Source organism: Macrosteles quadrilineatus, unplaced genomic scaffold, assembly GCF_028750875.1.
Source record: "Macrosteles quadrilineatus isolate MER2022 unplaced genomic scaffold, UCM_ALF_1.0 Scaffold_1__1_contigs__length_201487025, whole genome shotgun sequence".
In the NCBI taxonomy this organism is placed as follows: domain Eukaryota; kingdom Metazoa; phylum Arthropoda; class Insecta; order Hemiptera; family Cicadellidae; genus Macrosteles; species Macrosteles quadrilineatus.
The window spans coordinates 106386782-106399782 of NW_026542594.1; positions in this window are offsets into that span (position 1 = coordinate 106386782).

Sequence of the window (13001 nt, forward strand, 5' to 3'; positions counted from 1 at the left end):
TTTTATAAGCTTTCCAACCATATGCTACACTATTGAGGTTTAGATATTCTGTTGTTTGTTTTAGTGGTTTGAATACCAGAAAACAGGGTATCTTTTACATTTGAAACATAGAAAGCCGGTATGTATTAAGCAAAAGTTGTATTTTTGTTTCAGCTTTAACAGTAAAAACAGTAAAAAAGTTCCCTGTTTTCTGGTATTCAAACCACTAAAACAAACAACAGAATATCTAAACCTCAATAGTGTAGCATATGGTTGGAAAGCTTATAAAATGGCGCAGTTTTTAACATATTCGGACACTTTCTTGTATACAGGGTGTGAACAAATACAATAGACCAATGTTTTTTAAATTTTTGTCAAACATCTTAATTTTTATCTTTGAATCTATTTACAATGGAGTTTTTACAACTGATCCTCTGTCATTTTATATTATTCTTATTCAAAATTTAATGTAGAACACGAAAATGACATTGTCTACTCAAATCCATTTACAGGTAATTGAGAAATAGCTTTATTAAGTTTGAAAACATAGTTATTTTTGAAAAACATAAAATAATTCTTTGGGAAGCTAATTTTTGGACTTGGAACCTTTTATATGCATCATTACACTGCATTTACTTAGTACTAATGCCAAAAAATTTTTGTAACACTGATGACCAGCCACCCTGTATATAGAAAAGGCATTGTCAATATGTCATATTTTTTAAAAATAGGTTTAAATGATGCTCTTTTTGGTGCAAAAGATAGGATTCTTAAATACTTCTTTTGTTTTTAAAAACTGTGTCGGCATATGAAGTTGAGCCCCATAGTTCAATTCCATACTGCATGATGGAATAAAACATTGCATAATATACAGTAAGTTTAGTTTTCAGATCAATTATATTCCTTAAAACATACATTTGAGAACAGGCTGTATTCAGCCTCTTTAGCTAATAATTAAGCCTAAAGGCGGGGACACACTTGTCATACACCCTTCCGATCCGACTCCGATCATACTGTGGTACGACTGTCGGAGAGGGGAATGGTACATAACTTTAAACGTGGTTGTTTACACCTCTCCGACACGCGTCACGTCATACTCCGATCCTACTCCGATTTTGGCTCCGATCACGCACCGACACTGCAGTCTATTCGTTTGTCGGATGCAGGATGGGTTGTTTTTTTTAAATCACCTTTATTCTTAAGATTTAAGAATAATGGTTTAAGATAAATATATGCCGATGCTTGATGTGAAATCTGTGCGTGCATACCTTCAATTTGAGACCTCGATCATGAAAATCGGACGGGTAGAAGAGCCAATCGAACTCGAGAGAGAAAACCCAATGTGCTTAATATAGGATGGGCACTTAAGTAAGCCACCTAACTTTCTTTCCATACAGAATGAACCCAAATTCTTCGTTTTCCACTGCCCTTCAGAGATGTCTCACTTTCTTCCTCTTCATCTAGACAAACCGCCATCATGGGTGAATCCCGAAGTCCAAAGTTTTTGAACATTTTTACCACCTTCTGCACGTAGTTTACAAATCAGACTGGCAAGTGTTGATCGACCGGTGAAGGAAATCTGAGATGGGTCGGAATCGTGTATGACATGTGTGTTCACCCCCTCCGATCCCGCACCGATCCTTCTGGAATCCCGCAAATCGGATCGTAGTAGGATCGGAAGAGTGTATGACAAGTGTGTCCCCGCCTTAAGAACTTTGTATGTTCAACAAAAGGTAAAGTATCGCTTTGGTATTGTAATTCAAAATTTTGATTCTCTCTATTTTGGATTGTTTGAAATAATATAACCTGTGTTTTAGAACTATTGAGTTGAAGCCCATTTACTGTAAACCAACTGGATAAATCTATGAGTGAGCGGTTGAGTTCTAATTTTAGATTGGGTATATCTTTTGCTTTAACTATGGCTGTAGTGTCATCTGCATATAATATGAGGCTAGAAGATACATTTTGAGGTACATCATTCACAAAAATTAAAAATAGTAATGGACCCAATATCGAACCTTGTGGGACACCACATTTAACTTTGTGCCAATTTGAGATAAACTTTTTGCCATTTTTTATAATTGATGTTCTTTGTTTCCTGTTAGTTAAATAAGAATCAATCCAAGACAAAGCCATGCCAGAAAATGAATAATGTCGAAGTTTGCTCATTAAAACATCATAATCCACACAATCAAACGCCTTGGATAGATCACAGAACACCGCCGCAGTACTCTGTGATCCATCCAGGCCAGCCGATACTTGATTTATGAACTCTGGGACAGCCATTGTTGTGTTTCTTCCAGATCTAAACCCAAATTGTTTTTCTGTTGATGATGATGATCTCCAAACGACTGCGGGAGATGATTACCATTTGCCACAATGGCAGGAGAGTATTACTATGCCACACCAACGCAGGGAGGCGATGATGTCTTCACGGCTGTGAGGGATTATCAGAATTTTACCGTGATCTAGCAAGAGGATAATAATGTCCACACGACCCTGGGAAAAGATTAGAATTTTGCCTCATTCGCGGTAGACTGTGATAATCTCCTCACGACCGCAGGATGTGTTCATATATTGCCGCGATCAAGGAAGACAATAATTAGGTCCGCCATCAGAATTTTGCCGCAATCACGGGAGGCGGACGATGATGATGTACACACAGCCGCAGGAAATAATTAACCAATTGCAAGAGACGGTTAAGATGTCGTACACGACCGCGAGGGATTATTGGTTTCCCGCAATCGCATGCAAGTAGGCCTACAGCCACCATTTTTTTTAATTTTCAAATTTTTGGCGCCCCCTATAAAAGCCAATTGCCTCACGCCCTAGGCACGTGCCTACTATGTCTATATGGTAAATCGGCCCTGGTTTAACAGTTATGAATCGTAGACTAATAATTATGTAATTAGTTAACCTGTTGAAATAGGCAACCTTATAGATTTCTCATGATTTCATATTTATGTGCTCAGACATTTGTTTAACGATATGGATAGAAGTGATTTTTGCATAAAACGGCCGAGACATACCATTTTTATATCATAGCTGCATATTCATAGTATTATTATTACCATCCACAATAAAATTATTCTCTAAGTGTCTACTCGGGTCCAATAAACTTGTCTGGAAACCAAATCAGTTGAGAAGAAGAAGAAAGCAGTATGTCTATCACTTGATGTTGCAGCCAAAGAACACTTCAAAGAGTGGAATGTGATCAGCATCTCGCGTCTGGTATTCCTTCCGAGCAGCTATCACATTCCATTTCCACAAATCATAAATAAAAAGCATTTCGTGGTAATCCCGAATCGAATGAGATCTGGTTGGCTGTCTATTTGTAACTGACTGAATTTTTTTCAGGACTCTGCTATTTTATCTTATCTTTAGCTAAATTGTTATTATTATTCTAATACCTGAATCTATTAAATAAGTGTATTAAGTATAAAAAAAATTTCAATTGAATTTGAATGGAGTTCATTAAAATTTTCCTAATCTTATATTACTTTTTACTAATATTATAAATTTGAAATTTGTGTTTTTGTTTGTTTGTTTGAAATTCAATTACGCAATAACTACTGAACGGATTGGGCTGAAATTTGGCATGATGATAGCTAACATTCCCGATTAACATATAGGCTTGTTCTTATCTTAAAATTCCTTTCGGGCTCCGCCCTAGTGGCTCTGCAGTTCCCCATGTTAACCTTAGTCCAGGCAAAATACGACAATTTACCCTTAAACCTGGGCAAAATTGCTTCACAAGCCATTGAAGTGGTATTCAACACAGAAAATAATGCTTTATAACATATCCAAAATCCGACCATGGGAAATTACTAAAAAATCAAATTCAAAATGGCGGCAAAATTTCAAATTTTTGTGATATTTGTTTTAAGACTTTTGGTGGTATGGGATAACGGAAAGCACATATACATAAATTAAATATCAGATTGGATGTTGAAATATCAAATAAATACAAGAATAGACTTTATTAAAACGACAAGGGCATATTTGTATGTACATTTTAGTTTCCATATTACTAAAAAATAACTAAATATCATACGTTTTCTTGGACAAACTATTCATTTGAATAACTGTTATCATTTTGTTTCAATGTTCTTACATTTATTGATCTGGCACTCCCCTCAAGAAGCAGAACAAGAAAGTCCGTTCTGTTTACACCCACAGTTGCGCAATGGGTCATAAAAGAAGAATTGACCATTTTCAATAATCACTCTACGGTTGGCGGTATATCAGATACTGTACGGTAGTCCGAGTTTTTCACCAAGTAGGACATTATTCTCAGACGTTTGAACAAATATGTGAAAAATAACTATTATAGGAAACAGTAAACATATCAAAACAGGCAATGCAAAAAGATTACAAAACAAAAAGTCGTACCCCCATACATTTCTTATGGACGTTTCGTAATTTGAACATTTTTTAAGATAATTTTTCTTATATCTCCAGTTTTAACTTAACGCTTGCAGTTTGTTCTAGCCTTAAAATATTCTGTGATAAAAGGATTTACATTTGAGCTATTGATCATTAAAATCGGATGATTTAGAAACAAGCTACGAACCCTATCACAATATTAAATTAAAATTTTTAGATATAAGTTTTTATTAAAAGATGTATATCTCCTGTATATCTGTATCTCTATATATATTCTGTGATAAAAGGATTTACATTTGAGCTATTGATCATTAAAATCGGATGATTTAGAAACAAGCTACGAACCCTATCACAATATTAAATTAAAATTTTTAGATATAAGTTTTTATTAAAAGATGTATATCTCGGGTTGTTAATATGTCAACAAGTCCATTCTGGTCTCAAATTACTCAGTAAATCTTTGGCTTTAATTTTATTAACCATTTAATAAAATCCGTTGAATTTTAATTGAGTCATGAATCTTTATTTAACAGTAGATTATTTGTTTTTCAAAATTTGTCTTTAGTTTTACACGTATATCCCCAATTCTAAATAACTCCCAAAAATCTTTACAGTCTTAAATAAATAATAACATTATAGACTTTTGTTTTAGCTATGGATTACTTATTGGGAGTTATTAGAATTAAGGATAAATGCCCTAAACTAAAGACAAATGTTGTAAAAGAAATAATTTACTGTTAAATAAAGATTCATGACTCATTTTAAATTTGTCAGATTTTATTAAGTGGTACATAAAATTAAAGCCAAACATCCACTGAGAAATTTGAGACATGAAAGAACTTGGTGACATATTAGCAACCCGAGATATACATCTTTTAATAAAAACTTATTTCTAAAAAGTTAAATTTAATATTGTGTTAGGGTTTGTAGCTCGTCTATAACACGTCCGATTTTAATGATCAATAGCTCAAATGAAGACAGTTTTATCACCGAATATTTTAAGGCTAGAACAAACTGCAAGCGTTAGTAAAAACTGGAGATATAAGAAAAATTATCTTAAAAAATGTTCAAACTACGTAACGTCAATAAGAAATGGATGAGGGAGAATTTTCGTTTGAATATATCTTCAAAACAAAAAAAATTATTTCAAAACGGATTTTAGCAATGAAATCAGCGTAAAAATCTAATTTATAATGATGTGTCACAACACTATCATTGCTTTTAAAAATATATATTTATTGTATATCCAATATGGCGGATCCAATAGGGCTGATCCAATATGGCAGATCCAAGATGGCGGCCAAAATGTGTTCCCTATCAAATTAAAGGACTAACCACACAATAAATATCGGTGGTGATCTCAAATAATAAATAACAAAATAACAAATAAGTGAATATCTCAAAAATATGCATACAATGCATGTGATATATTTTTTAATGTGTCCAATGTTGGGGATAACTGCCATTTTTAATCGTCATTAGAGGGGGTTTCCTGTAGACCGATTTTTGGCAATCTTTAGTACGTCACTCTGCACACCCAACACTATACCAAATAAAACCATACAATGTTTTCTTGCATTTTTTTAAGGCCATATCCCATATTATCTGACTATTGGTGTTTTAAAAAAAATGGCTCTTAAGAAAAATAGCCGCCATTTTAAAATTTATTTTTAAACACTTTCCCATGGTTGGATTTTGTAGGATTTGGATATGTTGTAAAGTAACATTTGTTGAGTCGAGTACCACATAAATGGCTTATGAAGCAATTCTGCCCAGGTCAAATCATAATTTTACTAGACTACCTAATGAGTATTCATATTTAAAAGGAATTAAGGAATTTAGGCAGCTGTTTCAACTTAACAAGTTGGTTCTATAATATACAATAAATAGCATTAAAAAGTTATGAGGTTTCCCAACAGGGTGCAGCACTATTATTATTTAGTTTTTGCATAAGTTACATGGCAAAAGCTAATTTGAACCATAAACAAAAAGAATTAAATATAGACCGTCAGCTGTGCTGCGGTTGTAGATTCTGGCGCACACTGCTGGGAGCGCCATGTAGTTACAGCCTATGTGCTACATAACTATACGGCGCTCCCAGCGGTGTGCGCCAGAACCTATGGTAACCACAGCACGGCTGACAGTCTATATTTAATTCTTTTTGTCTATGTTTGAACTAAGCAGCAACTAAAAGCTGTGATACTCAATGAGAACTGTCAAAGTAGGATTGTTTACAGTTATAATTATGTTTTTAATTGAGCGGAGCGAGCGAAGCTCTTATACGTCGACTCTTATGCATTTCGTAATACGCAAACTCCTCCTAGACGGCTGAATCAATCGTTTATGTCTATATGGCCAACATCTATATGGCGTTAAAAAAGTCTCTCAGGAATCCTCCCCAATGGGTCTCAAAGTTTCAATGTAATCCTTATGGAAGCAGTATTTGACACATAAACAAAGACATATGATCAGCTGTTAACTTTAGAATGCAGTAGATAAAGAAATAGCTGATAGCATTATTCCACAGATATTAGAACAGAAACGGTATGGATCATAAATATAATCAAATGACGACACTAGCTTGAGGTCCGTGACGTATGAAGTGGTGAAGGAAGTAGTAAAGGCAAGCAGCCTGGAGTGTGGAAACTGTTTATGAAGATAAGATTAAGGTATCTGCATTCCTAAAATGCTATGGGAAGGGAGGAAACCAGGTCCGCGACGTAGGATGTGGTGAAGGAAGTAGTAAAGGCAAGCAGTCTGGAGTCTGGAACTCTTTGTGACGATTAGATTAAGGTATCTGCAATCCTAAAATGCTATGGAAAGGGAGGGAAACAGGTCCGCGATGTAGGAAGTGGTGAAGGAAATAGTAAAGGCGAGTTGTTCGGAGTGTGGGATCTGTTTATTACGATTTGATTTAGGTATCTACAATCTTAAAATGCTATGGGAAGAGAGGGAAACAGATCCGCGACGTAGGAAGAGGTGAAAGAAGTAGTAAGTTGAGTAGTGTGGAGTGTGGGAACTGGAAACCGTTTGTATCAGTTTTAATGTATCTACAATGCTGAAATGCTATGAGAAGGGATGGAAGCATGCCCACGACATAGGAAATGGTGAAAGACGTAGTAAAGGCTAGCAGTACGGAGTGTGGGAATGTTTGTGGCAATTAGATTAACGTATCTAAAATGCTATAGAAAGTTATGAATACAATTAGGCATTGCATTTAGGCATTGCAGTTGACAATGCCTTGTCAACCGCAAAGTCATGGTACTCAGCCAACAATCTAACCTTAAATGAAGATAAAACAGAATTCCTGTACTTTTCCTTAAAAAGTCAACTGTGCAATAACCTCACTAAACCTGTCAAACTCCTTGGTATCTATCTAGATAGTAAATTGACTTGGGAAGAACATGTTTCTCAACTTTCTAAAAAGCTGTCTCGTATTGTCCGCCTGTTAAGAAAGCTTAAGCATAGTGTCAGCTTAGAAGTTCTTCTGATGACATATTTTGGCCTCTTCCACTCACAAATTAGCTATGGAATTCGATTGTGGGGAAACTCTGCTGCCTCCAACAAAATATTCACTTGGCAAAAAAAAGCTATCAGGACTATTATGGGTCTTACTAAACCTGAATCTTGTAAACCTAGTTTTATTCAGCTCAATATTTTAACTTTGCCATCACTGTATATTTTTTCCAACCTTATGTATGTAAAAGAAAATTTAGTTAACTTTCCCATGCAGCACAGCAATCATAATCACAACACTAGAAATAAGCACAATATTGTTACACCTTATATTAGATTAAGTAAAACCTTCAAAAGTTACCATTATCAACAGTATCTATTGTTCAATAAGTTACCATTAGAAATTAGAAATCTGTCTGTAAAAAATTTTAAATCGTATGTAATGACATTCTTAAAAACAAATGCCTTTTACACTGTAGAAGATTTTTTAAACTTGTAGGTTAAGCCACCAATGTCATGTGGATAAAGTAGTATCTAAGTCGAAACACTCAAAATGCTACATACAACCCTATGTGTTGTACTGTATGACGTTGCCTATTACTGTAATAAGTTTAATGGCATTAATAAATTCTTATTGAGTCTTCTTATTATTGAGTCTTACAGGTCCACGACGTAAGAAGTGGCTTAGGAAGTAGTAAAGTATGAGCATCAGCATAGTGTGAGATCCGTCTGTGGCAGTTAGATTAATGTATCTTTAATACTAAAATGCTATGAGAAGGGAAGGAAACAGGCCCCACGACGTAGGAAATGGTGAAGGAAGTAGTAAAGGCTGGCAGTGCAGAGTGGGGGAACCGTTTGGGCAGTATAAATGTATCTGTAATACTTAAATGCCATGAGAAAGGAAGGAAACAGGTCTATGACGTCGTAAATGGTGAAGGAAGTAGTAAGGCTAGCAGTGCAGAGTGTGGGAACTGTCTTTGGCAATTACATTACTGTAATGTATCTGCAATCCTAAAATGCTATGGGAAGAGAGGGAAACAGGTCCACGACGTAGGGGGTGGTGGAGGAAGTAGCAAAGGTGAGCAGTGTTGAGTATGGGAATGGATTAATGTATCAGCAATGCTAAAATGCTACGGCAATGCTATGGCTACGGAAAGAGACTGTAGTCTGTATGTTAAAATGATTACAAAGCACGAATCAATACATATTCTCAATACATGCAATCGTTTACAATCGAAATTTACAACTGAGTTGACAACAGCTGATTTTTACTCCATAGAGGCTAAAAACGATTTTTACTCCTTAAATATTAAAAATGCTACTTTAGACCCGCATGCATTAAAAACTACTGTTTTTACTGCAGTATGACAAAAACAATATATGAACCCTTGATGACTCCGCTCAATTTTGTGGATGCCTCTGCGAACGCCACCTAGTTTAATGAATAATTGGTGATATTGTGTGAATATTTGATATTTATTTTTTTTCTATTGTTTAGGTGCAGTGGTAGAACAATGGCTATAGTAGATGAATTAGGTTGTTTTATATCATACCGTGAATTTAAAGAACCAAATTTTATCAAACAGATTCCCCCCCATGGCAAATGCAAAGCTTGAGTATAACTGCAATTTAAGCATTTTATACTTATATGCCAACCCTGTACGAAGGACGGGTGCTCTGCTAGTTTCATATTAAGTTAAGGTAGAAAATTGAATATTTTTTAATTTATTAATTTTTCAATGAAACTGGGTGTTAAGGAATTTCTTGATACTTTTATTACTATTGCATATGTAATCTTTGCTATTAGTAAGCTTAAGTACCCAAATACAAAAAAAAAATATAATCATAGTCGTTTTTCACTTAAAATTGCATGTTAAATCTATTTTAGGCTACTTCAAATCATCAGTCTTTAGCATGGCCATGTTTTTTCACAATGAAGTTTTTGATAATTGTCAATTTCATTGGAACTCCGCAACATAGGAATAAGGATTTTAATATTGATGAAAAGTTTTAACTTTTACGATGAAACTTAGGTAAAATCTCATTCAATACCCCAATGTTAAATGTTATTGTTGAAGCAATATAAAAATATAATATATTCATCATGTATCCAAATATACCCTAACTCAATTATTTATTACTAGATAACCCATTGCTCTAAATCGAGCAAATCTGAAACTTGTATTAAAAGAATAAACAAAAAACATAAACCGCAAGACCTTAGTCAAAGAGTCACTCTAAAATAATTTATATGACTGATTAGAATATAAAAAATATTATGATGTAAAAAATATAAAAGTAATCTACAATATTTAAATTCACGTTCACTCTCATACTGCTCTGGTTATCTCTTATGTATAGTAGGCGGGTGCACTCTATGAGCACGTAGATGTCAACCACACACTGTAAAGTGAGCTTTTGACCTAATGTAGCTCAATTCCTCTCTTAAAGCCAACCATTGCTACTCTTATTCTAGCATTGTCAAATTATTTCTACGATATGTTCTGTTTTAGGGGTGTTTAAATTAGGAGCCCCAACCCCAGTCTCTGGTTGGGAACATAAGAGGGTAAGCAAATGAATCTAACGACAGATCTAGAATGGATACGCGTTTAACATTATCAGTACGTATTGGAAAAAAACTATACGATTTATTTGGCCAGGTGGTGCTTTGTTTTCAGCTTTAAAAATTGCTGTGACATTTACACAGGTAGCACCATTGTAGCGAGGGAAGACACTTCTTCTGTCTCTTATTATGGCCATAAGAATCTCACTTGACTCCTCGGAGCTCTCGTCCCTACAGAATGTCTGCCACTGTCTTCAAAGATTTGCAAATGGGCATAGTGACCCTATTTCCCGCATATTTTTCATTGAATTTTTTGTTTGATTCGTGCTTAATTTTCCTTTGGGTTCTAGTAACATTGTTGTACTTACTTATATATCTATGCGTATTCAGGATCATCACCTTCTTGAGGAATTAGAGGACCTACTCGGTGGTAAAACGTGTCACGAATCTTGACATTGTCGATCCCCTGTGGAATTGTCTCGTCTTAATGAGCTTCGGAGCTGACCATGGTAAAGGCAGAATTGAATTGACGAATTTTATCCAAAAATGTCTGGATATAAGTCTCACAGTCCTTTTTTTCAGATTGGGAGTTTCCAATAAGATCCTGAAGGTATGGTGAATTGCACAAATGAGGTAAACGAACCTTTCATTTATTGCAACAAAGAGTAAAAACTTAACTGTCTCAGCCAGTCTTTTCTTGCTTAAAATGTAAGCCACTACAATGTAAACATTTCAAGTTCATTTGTCTGAGATTGGATGTATCACAACGGTGGTACTACCACTACTATGTACCCGTCAAATGTTTCATTGAGAGGTTGATGCAAGCGGTCATGTCCGTGTTCCCTCCTCCAGTCACTCACAGTTTTCTTCGTCAAACTCGTGGCATTTGTTTTTAAATTGAAATGAAATAAGAAAGTTAACCAAACAGAAAACACTATAACGGAATTGGAATTTTGATACACATTGTAAATTACATGATAATATGGTAATGTAACGGATAACTGATCTGTGAATAATCACTTTTAAACATTCACTTCATCGCATCGAACTGTAACTGAGTGAAAATTTAAAAACGTACGTTTTCATGTCCCTGGCCTTTTACTTCGTATATACTGGATTTGTAGTTTGTTATTATGTGTTTTAATATTTTTTGGGACGGGGGCAACATGTTACACACATTTATTTGGTTTTAAATAGGTTCTAGATATTTTTTTTGTATTTTTAAAGTCTCGAAATTCACGACCATGACGTGTCCCTAGGGTACATTTTCCAACTTTCACGCTGTTTTTAGACTAATTATTCATGCCGAAATATATAAAGCCATATTTTTATGTCATCAATGGTTATTAAACTTACAAAAAAGGAGCATATTATAATTTTATTGTCATTACAAACTGACTACCATGACAAAATAAGTCTGTCCCTCGATTTGGCATCACGACCATTTGGGAAAAATTTTCAACTTTGGAGCACGACAGTGGCAAGCCTGGCGTCGATGGAGTCAGTTGGTTTTAGAGACTAGTTCGGGGTGTACGTCAGGATTGTAGTGCCGGTCGTTTCAAGTTGAAAGGAGGAATTACAAGATTAATAAAGGAAAGTTTGTGTTTTTTGTAATTTTGGTGTGTCCATGACCGTACGTAGTCATTGATGAAGTAGACATGGTGTTAATTTTTGTTTATAAGATATTTCAATTGCTAGATTAACCTAGAAGTCCACTTTGTATCCTCGAACATGAGGTGCAGGGCTACCGCCAGAACAGAGCCAAATAACACCTAATTTCACGACCAAAATTTCACGACCATCGCGGGTTTTTTCACGACCAATCCAGCCTTATGGATTATAGTGTGTTTGGTCGTGACAATTACTTTAATATAATTGTAAATTGAACAGTTTAGTTCAATTGAAACACATATTTTTATTATAACTAACAGGATAATTGAAGGATTGTTAAGAAAGATTTAGATTATTCCAGACAATTCACGACCGTACCCCTTGTCCCTGACCATCACGTTTATGATTTCCATCATAAAAATTTCAAAAATTAAAATATCGTCATATTTCAATGTTTTATACGCAAAAGAAGCACACCTCTATACAAACATAACGATTTTTCGGGTCTCAGGTAAGTTTTTTCGGAGTTATACAAACTTAAAAAGATTTTATTGGATTTTTTTCAATTTTTTGAGTTTTTTTATTTATTTCTAGAAAGACCAAATATACCAAAAGCTCAGTGACCTTTTTATTGTATAATGGTCATAAAAGTAAATTAGTTTATAGCAAAACATAGTTATAAAAATAATATTAACTATTTTTAATATTCATTTAAACGTCCGTTATGGTCGTGACAGGATTTTGTGTTTTTCCACTAAAGATGCTCTTTTAAAAAGAAACTACCAAAGATATTCTGTTACCATGGACATTTTATGAAACTTCAAATGTTAATGAAATACAAAAAATAATAAAAGTTTTGAAAAAAGGGGAAAAAAATTTGCAAAGTGCTTTTCCTGAAAACGTATGTTTTTAAATTTTCACTCAACTACATGATAATCAGTAAAGTACGATGTAAGGTAAATCAATTTAACCATAGTGAAAAAAATGAAATATTTATTAAATATTT